This window comes from Rana temporaria, chromosome 2 (genome assembly GCF_905171775.1).
Source record: "Rana temporaria chromosome 2, aRanTem1.1, whole genome shotgun sequence".
Taxonomy (NCBI): Eukaryota; Metazoa; Chordata; class Amphibia; order Anura; family Ranidae; genus Rana; species Rana temporaria.
In genome coordinates this window covers 16,778,329-16,793,419 of record NC_053490.1, presented here as the reverse complement: position 1 = coordinate 16,793,419, position 15,091 = coordinate 16,778,329, and the positions used below count along the sequence as shown (strand labels likewise).

Here is a 15,091-nt window from a genome sequence, read left to right as displayed (position 1 = left end):
CGGCCAGCCTAAATATTGCATCCTAAGATAGGACGGTGCAAGCCGTCGTATCTTAGATAGGTTTAAGTGTATCTCTGTTTGAGAATACACTTAAACTTAGGTCGGCGCAGATTCCGAGTAAGGTCGGCCTAACTCTATGTGAATCTACGGTAGCTATAGGTATCTGAAGTTTAAATAAGACAGCTTCCACCAGTATACTCCCTAAGGAGGTTCTCATCACTGGCACCTAATCTGGAACATTTGATTATACTTTTAGGGGTGTACTTATTTTGGCTATGTGTCAAATCTGCATTTTCATTTTATTTTATTTATGAGAACAAATACACTATGTCAATTGTATGTGTTCTTACTGTACGTGACTGTATGCTATGTGCTGATATTTCGGTATGGTGGGCATATGTTTTTGAAGTGTCCAGCAGTGCACCAACACCTTTGCAGCCACTGTGCTATATGCTGGGTGTTTGGTGTGCTCTTGTACCTTTAAGAAGGGGTGGCTCCCCTTCAGTCCACCTGCCCCTATCTATCCATTAAAATGCATGTGCCTCCACTGCGGGGACACTCATTGTTTAGTGTTAGGACCACAGATATTACAGGGTGCCTTGGCGCGGCTCTGTGGCTCACGCATGCGTTTGCAAATGCGTGCGGACTAGACCCCTGTTTTTAACGCATAGTGTTAGACAGGTTAATTGGTTGTCTGCTAGCTGGTCGGTAAGTAGGCTTGGTTTTTCCCTGGGCATTCCCCAGGTTTTTGTTGTTATCTGTTTTAGCCTTCCAATGCTACTTACTGCGATAGCCAGCTATAGATGGGGGCGGTGGACATGTTTGTGTTTCACCTATGGTGCTTGTAGTGTCCAGCAGTGCACCAACACCTTTGCAGCCACTGTGCTATATGCTGGGTGCTTGGTGTGCTCTTGTACCTTTAAGAAGGGGTGGCTCCCCTTCAGTCCACCTGCCCCTATCTATCCATTAAAATGCATGTGCCTCCACTGCGGGGACACTCATTGTTTAGTGTTAGGACCACAGATATTACAGGGTGCCTTGGCGCGGCTCTGTGGCTCACGCATGCGTTTGCAAATGCGTGCGGACTAGACCCCTGTTTTTAACGCATAGTGTTAGACAGGTTAATTGGTTGTCTGCTAGCTGGTCGGTAAGTAGGCTTGGTTTTTCCCTGGGCATTCCCCAGGTTTTTGTTGTTATATGTTTTTGAATCATTCACACGTCTGGCTCTCCTTTAATTAGAGAATAATATAACCCCCACAAGTTATGGTGAGGTGAGCCAGAAGAAACCTAAAACTCAACTGGACCAGCACCAATCAAGTAGAGCCTCCTTCTATAAAAATACTTTGGCCCAGATTCTCAAAGGCGTTACGACGGCGCAACACCATTTGCGCCGTCGTAAGTCCTAATCTGGCCCCGGGTATCTATGCGACTGATTCTTAGAATCAGTTACGCATAGATACCCATTAGATCTGACAGGCGTAAGGCTCTTACGCTGTCAGATCTTAAATGCAATTTTTTTCCCCGCCGCTAGGTGTCGCCGACGTCGTTTTCCCCGTCGCTTATGTAGATTAGCAAATTACGACTATTCCCGAACTTTAGTAGAAGATGGTTTAAGGTTTATTATGGGAGACCCGGCACTGGTAAGACAATTAAAGTTTATTAACAGAAAATAGAGAAGAGAAAAGTGATGTTTAGTAAGTGTGAGGTCGGGAAATAAAAGTATATTTCCGAGTTGGGAAAGAGGAGTATAGGTAAGAGAGAGTGATGAGAAGATAAAGTAGTCGAAAATAAGAATGTTGAGAAGAAGAGTATAGTTTAGGAATAGAGAGCGGAGGAGAGGGGAGTATAGTTTCGTAATAGAGAAGGGAGGAGTGTTTAGTTATAGAAAGTTTAGAGGAAAGGAGTATCGTTTAGTAATTGTGAGGTCAAGAGAGAAGAGTATAAGTAAGCGAGAGAGATGAAAAGATAGAGTATAGTTTAGAACCAGAAAGTTGAAGAGATAGATATTATAGATTTATAGATTCATATTATAAAAACGCAGGATGAAAGGACATACATTTAAAAAATGCTAATTGTGGTTGGAACTCCGCTTTAAGTCATACATATGTGTGTAGCGCCTGTGTACTTTCAGTCCAGGTGCTATGTTAAATTTAGAAGGGAGATGAGAGAGTTACTTTGCTCTCATCCAGTTAATCTGTGTAAATTGGGTCTCTGCCAAGCTGGGCTGTACTGCCAGTTCATTCTGTGTTCCAGAGATACCTTTCCATCTCTGGGCGACAGGTGGCAGCAGTGGAGTTCAGTCTGAGGCGCCTTTCTGCCAGCAGCCAATGAGAGGGGTTTCTCCCTCGCGGGGCATGCTGGGGGAGGGTACTTCTAGGGCAGACGCCATTTTTTCGGGGGGGGGGTTCTGTTCTGGTTCCGGGTGCGGCACCCACCTTCAGGGGGTGCGCACATCACGGGCCCCGGCGATATGGCCTAACAGGCCGGGGCGCGCGTGCTACGCGGTGTCCTTGGTTCCGGGACCATGATGGCCCGGAGCCACTGAAGCTGTGGCGGGGCCCCAGTCATCTACTGGGTCCCCAAATTTCTGAAGAAGATCCCAAGCGAGTTCTGCTGTTCGGTGGGGAGTCAGTCTGAGGAGAGCCGGAGGCAGGCGATCCAATAGGGCCTGGACAATCCATTGGGGATCGAGGTGACCGGACACTGACAGTTTGTTTGATGGCAACCTGTCAGTCGGTAACCAATTGAGAGACTACCTGAGGGAGATTCGGACACAAATTTATCAAGGAGGATTTACCTCGCTACCTATGTTCTGGAGAAGGGGCCCGTGGCAGAGGTCCCGTTCTGACCCGTCAGTTCTATTAAGTCTGTGGCAGAGACTTATTTTCTCCTCAAGTTCCGAATGATACCCTGGCTGCCAGGTCGGTGTGAGAGGCCTGTCCAGGTACACTATACCCCCTTCGGCTGAGGGGGCGACGAAAGTGAGAGTGTTATTGCTTCTGTTATATCCAAGCCTGAATCTGCCATTTCTCCTCTTCATCCATCTTTCTCTATCTACCTCAAGTTCACTGTTTGCCGTGTTGGGCAAGAATAAAAGCACAGAAAATGACACCTTGCTGTTTGGACATTCGGTCATTGCTCATCATCATCATCATCATACCCCTAGACGCTCACAAAGGTAACACGCCATCCCAAATCTATCCAGCGGCTCCTGCGGGGGTAGCGCTACATGTGATATAGAGATGAGGAGAAAGGAGCACAGTTTAGTATCTGAGAAGTGATGTGAGAAAAGTATAGTTTAGTAATAGAAAGGGGAGGAGAAAGGTGTATAGTTTAGTAATATGGAGGTGAAGAGAAAGGTCTACAGTTTAGTAAAATGGAGAGGAGCTACAATTCCATAAAAGATTAGTGATAAGACAGGAGTATAGTTCAGTAATAGAGAGGTGATAAGAAAGGAGTATAGTTCAGTAATAGAGAGGTGATAAGAAAGGAGTATAGTTCAGTAATAGAGAGGTGATAAGAAAGGAGTATAGTTCAGTAATAGAGAGGTGATAAGAAAGGAGTATAGTTCAGTAATAGAGAGGTGATAAGAAAGGAGTATAGTTCAGTAATAGAGAGGTGATAAGAAAGGAGTATAGTTCAGTAATAGATCAGTGATAAGAGAGGAGTATAGTTCAGTAATAGAGCGGTGATAAGAAAGGAGTATTGTTCAGTAATAGAGAGGTGATAAGAAAGGAGTATTGTTCAGTAATAGAGAGGTGATAAGAAAGGAGTATAGTTCAGTAATAGAGAGGTGATAAGAAAGGAGTATAGTTCAGTAATAGAGAGGTGATAAGAAAGGAGTATAGTTCAGTAATAGAGAGGTGATAAGAAAGGAGTATAGTTCTGTAATAGAGAGGTGATAAGAAAGGAGTATAGTTCAGTAATAGATCAGTGATAAGAAAGGAGTATAGTTCAGTAATAGAGCGGTGATAAGAAAGGAGTATTGTTCAGTAATAGAGAGGTGATAAGAAAGGAGTATTGTTCAGTAATAGAGAGGTGATAAGAAAGGAGTATAGTTCAGTAATAGAGAGGTGATAAGAAAGGAGTATAGTTCAGTAATAGATCAGTGATAAGAAAGGAGTATTGTTCAGTAATAGAGAGGTGATAAGAAAGGAGTATAGTTCTGTAATAGAGAGGTGATGAGAAAGGAGTATAGTTCAGTAATAGAGAGGTGATAAGAAAGGAGTATAGTTCAGTAATAGAGAGGTGATGAGAAAGGAGTATAGTTCAGTAATAGAGAGGTGATAAGAAAGGAGTATAGTTCAGTAATAGAGAGGTGATAAGAAAGGAGTATAGTTGAGTAATAGAGAGGTGATAAGAAAGGAGTATAGTTGAGTAATAGAGAGGTGATAAGAAATGAGTATACTTCAGTAATAGAGAGGTGATAAGAAAGGAGTATAGTTCAGTAATAGAGAGGTGATAAGAAAGGAGTATAGTTCAGTAATAGAGAGGTGATGAGAAAGGAGTATAGTTCAGTAATAGAGAGGTGATGAGAAAGGAGTATAGTTCAGTAATAGAGAGGTGATAAGAAAGGAGTATAGTTCAGTAATAGAGAGGTGATAAGAAAGGAGTATAGTTCAGTAATAGAGAGGTGATGAGAAAGGAGTATAGTTCAGTAATAGAGAGGTGATAAGAAAGGAGTATAGTTCAGTAATAGAGAGGTGATAAGAAAGGAGTATAGTTGAGTAATAGAGAGGTGATAAGAAAGGAGTATAGTTGAGTAATAGAGAGGTGATAAGAAATGAGTATACTTCAGTAATAGAGAGGTGATAAGAAAGGAGTATAGTTGAGTAATAGAGAGGTGATAAGAAAGGAGTATAGGGCCAGATTCTGATACATTTACGTTGCTCCACGGCAGCGTAACGTATCCCATTTACGTTACACCGCCGCAGGTTTACAGCGTAAGTGCCTGATTCTCAAAAATCTTACCTGTAAACTTGCGGCGGTGTAACGTAAATCCGATCGGCGCAAGTCCGCCTAATTCAAATGAGGCGGGCACCATTTAAATTAGGCGCGTTCTCGCGCCGAACGTACTGCGCATGCTCCGTCAGGTAAATTACCCGACGTGCATTGCGCTAAATGACGTCGCAGGGACGTCATTTGTTTAGACGTTACCGTAAATAGCGTCCAGCGCCATTCACGGACGACTTACGCAAACGACGTTGTTTTTTAAATTTCAACGCGGGAACGACGGCCATACTTAACATGGCTTAGAACAACTAGGGCTCAGCCCTAATTTTACACGGCTTAACTCGACGGAAACATAAAGTTAGATCGACGGGCAGCGCGGACGTTCGGGAATCGCCGTAACTAGTCATTAGGTTCTTCGCCACCTAGCGGCCGGCCTAGAATTGCATCCTTAAGATCCGACAGTGTAATTCAATTACACCTGTCGGATCTTATGGCTATCTATGCGTAACTGATTCTATGAATCAGTCGCATAGTTAGGACGGCCGCAACACAGAGATACGCCGTCGTATCTCTTCTGTAAATCTGGCCCATAGTTCAGTAATAGAGAGGTGATAAGAAAGTAGTATAGTTCAGTAATAGATCAGTGATAAGAAAGGAGTATAGTTCAGTAATAGAGAGGTGATAAGAAAGGAGTATAGTTCAGTAATAGATCAGTGATAAGAAATGAGTATAGTTCAGTAATAGATCAGTGATAAGAAAGGAGTATAGTTCAGTAATAGAGAGGTGATAAGAAAGGAGTATAGTTCAGTAATAGAGAGGTGATAAGAAAGGAGTATAGTTCAGTAATAGAGAGGTGATAAGAAAGGAGTATAGTTCAGTAATAGAGAGGTGATAAGAAAGGAGTATAGTTCAGTAATAGAGAGGTGATAAGAAAGGAGTATAGTTCAGTAATAGAGAGGTGATAAGAAAGGAGTATAGTTCAGTAATAGAGAGGTGATAAGAAAGGAGTATAGTTCAGTAATAGAGAGGTGATAAGAAAGGAGTATAGTTCAGTAATAGAGAGGTGATAAAGGAGTATTGTTCTGTAATAGAGAGGTGATAAGAAAGGAGTATAGTTCAGTAATAGAGAGGTGATAAAGGAGTATTGTTCTGTAATAGAGAGGTGATGAGAAAGGAGTATAGTTCAGTAATAGATCAGTGATAAGAAAGGAGTATAGTTCAGTAATAGAGAGGTGATAAGAAAGGAGTATAGTTCAGTAATAGAGAGGTGATAAGAAAGGAGTATTGTTCTGTAATAGATCAGTGATAAGAAAGGAGTATAGTTCAGTAATAGAGAGGTGATAAGAAAGGAGTACAGTTCAGTAATAGAGAGGTGATAAGAAATTAGTATAGTTCAGTAATAGAGAGGTGATAGGAGAGGAGTATAGTTCAGTAATAGATCAGTGATAAGAAAGGAGTATAGTTCAGTAATAGAGAGGTGATAAGAAAGGAGTATAGTTCAGTAATAGATCAGTGATAAGAAAGGAGTATAGTTCAGTAATAGAGAGGCGATAAGAAAGGAGTATAGTTCAGTAATAGAGAGGTGATAAGAAAGGAGTACAGTTCAGTAATAGAGAGGTGATAAGAAATTAGTATAGTTCAGTAATAGAGAGGTGATAGGAGAGGAGTATAGTTCAGTAATAGATCAGTGATAAGAAAGGAGTATAGTTCAGTAATAGAGAGGTGATAAGAAAGGAGTATAGTTCAGTAATAGATCAGTGATAAGAAAGGAGTATAGTTCAGTAATAGAGAGGTGATAAGAAAGGAGTATAGTTCAGTAATAGAGAGGTGATAAGAAAGGAGTATAGTTCAGTAATAGAGAGGTGATAAGAAAGGAGTATTGTTCTGTAATAGAGAGGTGATAAGAAAGGAGTATAGTTCAGTAATAGAGAGGTGATAAGAAAGGAGTATAGTTCAGTAATAGAGAGGTGATAAGAAAGGAGTATAGTTCAGTAATAGAGAGGTGATAAGAAAGGAGTATAGTTCAGTAATAGAGAGGTGATAAGAAAGGAGTATAGTTCAGTAATAGAGAGGTGATAAAGGAGTATTGTTCTGTAATAGAGAGGTGATAAGAAAGGAGTATAGTTCAGTAATAGAGAGGTGATAAAGGAGTATTGTTCTGTAATAGAGAGGTGATGAGAAAGGAGTATAGTTCAGTAATAGATCAGTGATAAGAAAGGAGTATAGTTCAGTAATAGAGAGGTGATAAGAAAGGAGTATAGTTCAGTAATAGAGAGGTGATAAGAAAGGAGTATTGTTCTGTAATAGATCAGTGATAAGAAAGGAGTATAGTTCAGTAATAGAGAGGTGATAAGAAAGGAGTACAGTTCAGTAATAGAGAGGTGATAAGAAATTAGTATAGTTCAGTAATAGAGAGGTGATAGGAGAGGAGTATAGTTCAGTAATAGATCAGTGATAAGAAAGGAGTATAGTTCAGTAATAGAGAGGTGATAAGAAAGGAGTATAGTTCAGTAATAGATCAGTGATAAGAAAGGAGTATAGTTCAGTAATAGAGAGGCGATAAGAAAGGAGTATAGTTCAGTAATAGAGAGGTGATAAGAAAGGAGTACAGTTCAGTAATAGAGAGGTGATAAGAAATTAGTATAGTTCAGTAATAGAGAGGTGATAGGAGAGGAGTATAGTTCAGTAATAGATCAGTGATAAGAAAGGAGTATAGTTCAGTAATAGAGAGGTGATAAGAAAGGAGTATAGTTCAGTAATAGATCAGTGATAAGAAAGGAGTATAGTTCAGTAATAGAGAGGTGATAAGAAAGGAGTATAGTTCAGTAATAGAGAGGTGATGAGAGAGGAGCACAGTTTTGTAATAGAGAGGTGATGAGAAAGGAGTATACTTCAGTAATAGAGAGGTGATATGAGAGGAGTATTGTTCTGTAATAGAGAGGTGATAAGAAAGGAGTATAGTTCAGTAATAGAGAGGTGATAAGAAAGGAGTATAGTTCAGTAATAGATCAGTGATAAGAAAGGAGTATAGTTCAGTAATAGAGAGGTGATAAGAAAGGAGTATAGTTCAGTAATAGAGAGGTGATAAGAAAGGAGTATAGTTCAGTAATAGAGAGGTGATAAGAAAGGAGTATAGTTCAGTAATAGATCAGTGATAAGAAAGGAGTATAGTTCAGTAATAGAGAGGTGATAAGAAAGGAGTATAGTTCAGTAATAGAGAGGTGATGAGAGAGGAGTATAGTTCAGTAATAGAGAGGTGATGAGAAAGGAGTATAGTTCAGTAATAGAGAGGTGATAAAGGAGTATAGTTCAGTAATAGAGAGGTGATAAGAAAGGAGTATAGTTCAGTAATAGAGAGGTGATAAGAAAGGAGTATTGTTCTGTAATAGAGAGGCGATAAGAAAGGAGTATTATAGTTCAGTAATAGAGAGGTGATAAAGGAGTATAGTTCAGTAATAGAGAGGTGATAAAGGAGTATAGTTCAGTAATAGAGAGGTGATAAGAAAGGAGTATAGTTCAGTAATAGAGAGGTGATAAGAAAGGAGTATAGTTCAGTAATAGAGAGGTGATAAGAAAGGAGTATAGTTCAGTAATAGAGAGGTGATAAGAAAGGAGTATAGTTCAGTAATAGAGAGGTGATAAGAAAGGAGTATAGTTCAGTAATAGAGAGGTGATAAGAAAGGAGTATAGTTCAGTAATAGAGAGGTGATGAGAGAGGAGCACAGTTTTGTAATAGAGAGGTGATAAGAAAGGAGTATAGTTCAGTAATAGAGAGGTGATAAGAAAGGAGCATAGTTCAGTAATAGAGAGGTGATAAGAAAGGAGTATAGTTCAGTAATAGAGAGGTGATAAGAAAGGAGTATAGTTCAGTAATAGAGAGGTGATAAGAAAGGAGTATAGTTCAGTAATAGAGAGGTGATAAGAAAGGAGTATAGTTCAGTAATAGAGCGGTGATAAGAAAGGAGTATAGTTCAGTAATAGAGAGGTGATAAGAAAGGAGTATAGTTCAGTAATAGAGAGGTGATAAGAAAGGAGTATACTTCAGTAATAGAGAGGTGATGAGAGAGGAGTATAGTTCAGTAATAGAGAGGTGATAAGAAAGGAGTAGAGTTCAGTAATAGAGAGGTGATAAGAAAGGAGTAGAGTTCAGTAATAGATAAGAAAGGAGTATAGTTCAGTAATAGAGAGGTGATGAGAGAGGAGCACAGTTTTGTAATAGAGAGATTCCATTGTCATAGTTCACTAGTAATGTAGGAATGGAGAGGTTTATAGTTTGGCAATACTTGTAAAACTCGTTATGCAGAGAGATAATTAGTATTAATAAGTTAGCCACCCACAGATATGTATTATGCAGGATAAAAAAGAGTCTTTGGGGGTGGGGAAAAAGATAATGTATGTGAGACAGTTATAAGTGAGGAGACTGCGGTATGACAGGCTTAACAAGCCGTATATAAATATAGATTATTAGTGTAGGAAGAGCCGCCCACTTGTACAGGAGGGACCGGTCTGACTGTGACACATTGCATCCCTCACGCTCTGTACACAGCGACTTCCAGAGAAGGCTTCTTCTGCACCGAGAGAGATCACACCTAGAGACCTAGCATCTATTCATCCCTCCAACTTTACTCTGGAAAGAATTCCTACAAGAAACATTTCCAACTATAGTGACTTCCAGACAGAGCCTCCATGCATCCACATTCTCCAGTGAGTGTTTAAAATACAGAATACATCTCTCCAGCTTCATTCTAGAGAGAGAGAGAGTCTAAGATACATCTGTGCTGTGTTTATTCGATCCATGCTATGGAGCGAGACCTCAAGAAAGAGTCTCCATCCATCAGCTAATGAGAGAGACCCCAGAAGACAATTTCTTTCTGCTTAGCTCAACTTTATAAAGCAGGACTAAAAAAAAGACAACCCCAGTCCATCGGCTTTTTCCTCTAAAGAGATTCCGAGAGACAACCTTCATCCGTCTATCTTCATTCTGTGGAGGGGCTTCCTCCATCCTTCAGCCAAAAGGTCCACCTGTGAGAGAACTTCATGTATGATCTTGGTTGGATGCATAATGGAAATGTGGTACACTTTATAAAAAATACTCTGGTGTTCTAGTTACAGTGGATAGTAGAGCCTCTTGCATGAGACATCACACCCTCTAAGAGTGCTTTCATTGTACAACAACATCCTAGAGACAGACACCAGAAATAAAGCATTAGAGATTAGCCAAGGAGAACACAACTGAATTGGTCACCAAAAAACTTCTTATAAATACATGATGATCTGTTTAGTAAGTCACTCTACTCTATATGCATGGCTTATCTATAGATTTTTGGTGAACACCTTGATCTGCCTATCAGTTTACCATCGATGAAGAATTCAGTCCAGATTAAATTTGTGAAGCACAAAAGGGACGCCCATTCTAAAAGAGAGTTTTCTCAGACAGTCAAGTTTGATGGGTAAGTACATAACATTTTTACATGAAGTTTCAGTGGTAGTTGTGCGGCAATGTTATTAGAGTCAAATCAGAGTTGATAATCGTCGATATATCTGGGGATTTTTGTAGCAGCCTTTGATCTGATTGAATTTTATTTTATTTGTTAAGTGTGTGTGTGTTTTTTTTTTTTGTGAAATCTTATGTCATTTCCAAGTGGTGTATCTCAAGCCACTGAATCTTGACCAATATAGGAGTCGGTGACTTTTGTTCATGCCAAGCGGGTTTTTGCATTGCTGTACACTTGTATAGGAATGCGAAATCCGCTTGACATGAACAAAAGCCGTTGTCGCTGGCTCCTATCTTGGTCAAGATTCAGGTCAAGACCTGCTCTAAGCAGGTCAAGAAGAGATTAGAAGGAGGTCAACTGGAGGTAAAATGCACCTGCCTGTGAATTATGGATGATCTTAGAAACATCACAAACTGATGTCAAACTGATGCCATTGACACATGCCCAAAGCTGTTGACATAGGGCCAGATTCTCGTAGAGCGGCGTATTTTTGCGTGGGCGTAACGTATCCTATTTACGTTACGCCTCCACAACTTAGATGGCAAATGCTGTATTCTCAAAGCACTTGCTCCGTAAGTTGCGGCGGCGTAGCGTAAATAGGCCGGCGTAAGCCCGCCTAATTCAAATTTGGAACAGGGGGCGTGTTTTATGTAAATAACTTGTGACCCGACGTGATTGAAGTTTTTTACGAACGGCGCATGCCAGTGTGCATTGCTCCAAAGTACGCCGCAAGGACGAATTGGTTTCGACGTGAACGTAAAAGACGTCCAGCCCCATTCAGGGACGACTTACGCAAACGACGTAAAATATTCAAAATTCGACGCGGGAACGAGGTCCATACTTAACATTGGTACGCCGCATGTACGCCACCATATAGCAGGGGTAACTTTACGCCGGGAAAAGCCTAACGTAAACGGCGTATCTGTACTGCGTCGGCCGGGCGTACGTTTGTGAATTCGCGTATCTAGCTGATTTACATATTTCTAAATCAGCGTACACGCCCCTAGCGGCCAGCGTGAATATGCAGTTAAGACCTGACGGTGTAACAGACTTACGCCCGTCGGATCTAATAGAAATCTATGCGTAACTGATTCTAAGAATCAGGCGCATAGATACGACGGCTCAGACTCAGAGATACGACGGCGTATCTGGAGATACGCCGTTGTATCTCCTTTGAGAATCTGGGCCATAGGCCCTAACATTGTTGACATATCTCATATATTTGATTTTAAAAGTGCCATTCCCAACCCCAAAAAAAAGTGAATGTTTTGTTAATTTAAAACAAAGATAATTTTATTAATTTACAAAAAATCCTTAGACATATCTATATCCATACAAAAACATTTCAGTGCAGTTTATATATTGCATGTAGGAGGTTCCCTAAGAAAGGCACTCATTCTGCTAAGCCATAGCCCATAGATATACATCTAAAAAATGATGATAAATGTACATATATAGCTGGATTCAGGTAGGGCGGCTCACTTTTGAGGCGGCGTAGCGTATCGCATATACGCTACGCCGCGTATATGTCAGAGAGGCAAGTGCTGTATTCACAAAGCACTTGCCTCCTGAGTTACGGCGGCGTATCGTAAATGGTCCGGCGTAAGCACGCCTAATTTAAATGAGGATGAGGGGGGCGTGTTTTATGTAAATTACTCGTGACCCGACGTGATTGATGTTTTTTACGAACGGCGCATGCGCCGTCCGTGGACACATCCCAGTGTGCATTGCTCCAAATTACGCGGTTCCGACGTGAACGTAAATTACGTCCAGCCCGATTCGCGTACGACTTACGCAAACGACGTAAAAAGATAGGCCTGTTCCGACGTCCATACCTTGCATGGGCTGCGCCACCTAGGGAGCAGCTTTATCTTTACGCCGGCGTATCTCTAACGTAAACGGCGTAACTAATTGCGACGGGCGCACGTACGTTTCTGAATCGGCGTATCTAGCCATTTGCATATTCTACGCCGAACTCAACGGAAGCGCCACCTAGCGGCCAGCGTAAATATGCACCCTAAGATACGACGGCGTAGGAGACTTACGCCGCTCGTATCTTAGCCTAATTTAAGCGTATCTGGTTTCCAGAATACGCTTAAATTTGCGACGGCGTAGATTCCGAGTTACGACGGCGTATCTACTGATACGCCGGCGTAACTGTCTCTGAATCTGGCCAATAGTTTAATAAAACAATTAGGCGCCTGTCTCTGCGTATTTCACCATTAATCGGCTTCCTCAGGAGACCATATAATCAAGATCTGGTCATGCTAATACCACATAAGTAAGATGCACCTAGTAGTCTCAGAGCATGGACTGGGCACGTAGAAAAAACGGCTAGTAGGAACCGCAGAAGGGCAATGCAAAACACTGTTCCAATAGTTAGAGATTGTACAAGGAGTATCTTCATAAGTAAACCATCCTTCTACGAAGGCCAAAAGCCAAGCAGCACAGAGTATGCGTTCAACGTTTCTAAATATCTTAGCTGGTCCAACAGCGTGCCGTCACGATCCCCGCATGCACCTGCTAGCTTTTGCTCTTCACATATGTATATGGATGCGGTGCCACGTCAGTGACTTGTGCTCCATGTTTTTCTATATCTCATATATTTAGTAACATCATCTCATGGTGATGGTAAATGTCTCACCAACATGGAGATGCCCATGGACAACACCAGTGTTGCCAACCTACCAGATTGAAATTTACTGGCACGACACCCGAAATTTACTGGCGCAGCCACGTTTTTACTGGCATTTCACAAAAGTTACTAAATACATTTTTTTGGTGCAAATTTCAGTATTTAGGCTACAAACAAGTACGCTAGGCAAAAAGCAATGTGATTTAAGGTAGATATTAAGGTAAACATTTTTTTTATTATTATTTTCGATATAATAAAGGCAAATTATTTAGTCACATCACCCCCTTCCTTCATCCCCCTCTGCCACCAACACCCCCTGCCTTCACCCCCCTCTGCGGTGCTCCAATCTCCCCCATGCCCCCTGCCTCCAGCCCCCTCTGCGGTGCCACCAACAACCCCTGTCTCCATCCCCCTCTGCGGTGCCACCAACACCCCCTGCCTCCAATCACCCCCTGCCACTAACACCCCCTGCCTCCATCCCCATCTGCGGTGCCACTGCAGCCACCATCACCCCCTGCCTCCAATCTCCATGCACAGTTCCAAGCCGAACCGATCTCGGCTATTTTTACTGGCACATTCCCGCAACTACGGACATTTACGAACGGGGGATAAAAAGTGCCCGTTTTTACGAACTGTCCGTAAAAATACGGACGGTTGGCAACACTGGACAACACACCAGGCAGGATGCCAGCCTTTATCTGCTGTCAGTATTCTGTCATTCTCAGTTCTCTGTCTAGTTTTCTTTTCTATAAAGTGAACACTATGTGCTGACGCACCAGCTATACTGAGTGACTTGTATTAATTCCCTTTGCTAAGGTTCTACTTTGATGTTGTGTTTTATTATTAATCCTCTATATAGCATTATTGTCTTCTGTGGCATTATGTACACATGTAAATCTTAAAGTGATTGTAAAGTCTTGTTTAAAAAAAAAAAAACTTACCTGCTCTATGCAGTTGGTTTTGCACAGAGCAGCCCAGATCCTCCTCTTCTCGGGTCCCTCTTTGCTGCTCCTGGCGCCTCCTTCCTATTGAGTGCCCCCACATTCAGCAGCTTACTATGGGGGCACCCGAGCCGAGTCGCAGCATTTAGACACGAAACCCTGACCCAGCCCCGCCCCGCTCCCTTTCCCCCTGATTGGCTAACTGACTTTGATTGACAGATGTGGAAGCCAATGCCGCTGCTGCTATGTCGCCAATCAGGAGTGTCCTGGACAGCTTAGACATTTGTGGACATGTGGGGCTGCTACACACAGAAAGTTTTTTATCTTAATGCATAGAATGCATTAAAGTAAAAAAAACTTCTGCCTTTACAACTCCTTTAACAATTACTGTATTTATCGTGCTATAACGCGCCCCGGCGTATAGCGGGCACCCCCTAACTTGAAGGAAAATTCCTGGGGAAAAAAAAATACTTACAGTTTGGATGCCCCTCGTTGGTGTCTTGCCCGTCGTCCATCGCGTCCATCGGCGGCCTCGTCCGGTCCGGCGTCCTTCTGCGGCCATCGTCGTGTCCTCCCCGCTCGATCCCCGCTTCCCGCACTGTGTTTGAACCACTGTGCCGACGTATACCGAGCGCAGTACACTCGTGTATAGTCGGGCAGGCTCGGCTCCTCTTGCGTAAAGGACGTACAGGACGCACAGAACGTGACCGCGAGAGGAGCCGAGCCTGCCCGACCATACCCAAGTGTACTGCGCTCGGTATATGTCGGCGCAGTGGTTCAAACACAGCGCGGGAAGCGGGTATCGGCGTATATCGCGCACCCACGATTTTGCCCTGATTTTCAGGGCAAACAAGTGCGCGATATACGCCGATAAATACGGTAACTTTTCTTACTTGATCTCGGTTTGGTTTTAAATATCACATTTTGTTATATCTGTTCTATAAGTGCAAAGAAATAATGCCTATTGCTGCTGCCAGATTTATTGAGAGTTGATAACTTCCTGTGCTCTCTGTTGATTGTTATAAAGGTACTTTGGGCCATATTCTGAGTAAAGTTACGATGGAGTA

General features: G+C 42.0%; 1 protein-coding gene across 1 annotated transcript in view; it reads left to right on the top strand.

The window, feature by feature from the left end:
- The first annotated feature begins 9,502 nt into the window (after positions 1-9,502).
- The window catches only part of LOC120928856 (FH2 domain-containing protein 1-like), an 82,213-nt gene continuing 76,624 nt past the window's right edge, over positions 9,503-15,091 (top strand). Inside the window, exon 1 of the mRNA XM_040339903.1 lies at positions 9,503-10,403. The gene's annotated coding sequence lies outside the window, so the exon portion shown is untranslated. The remainder of the gene's footprint in view (positions 10,404-15,091) is intronic.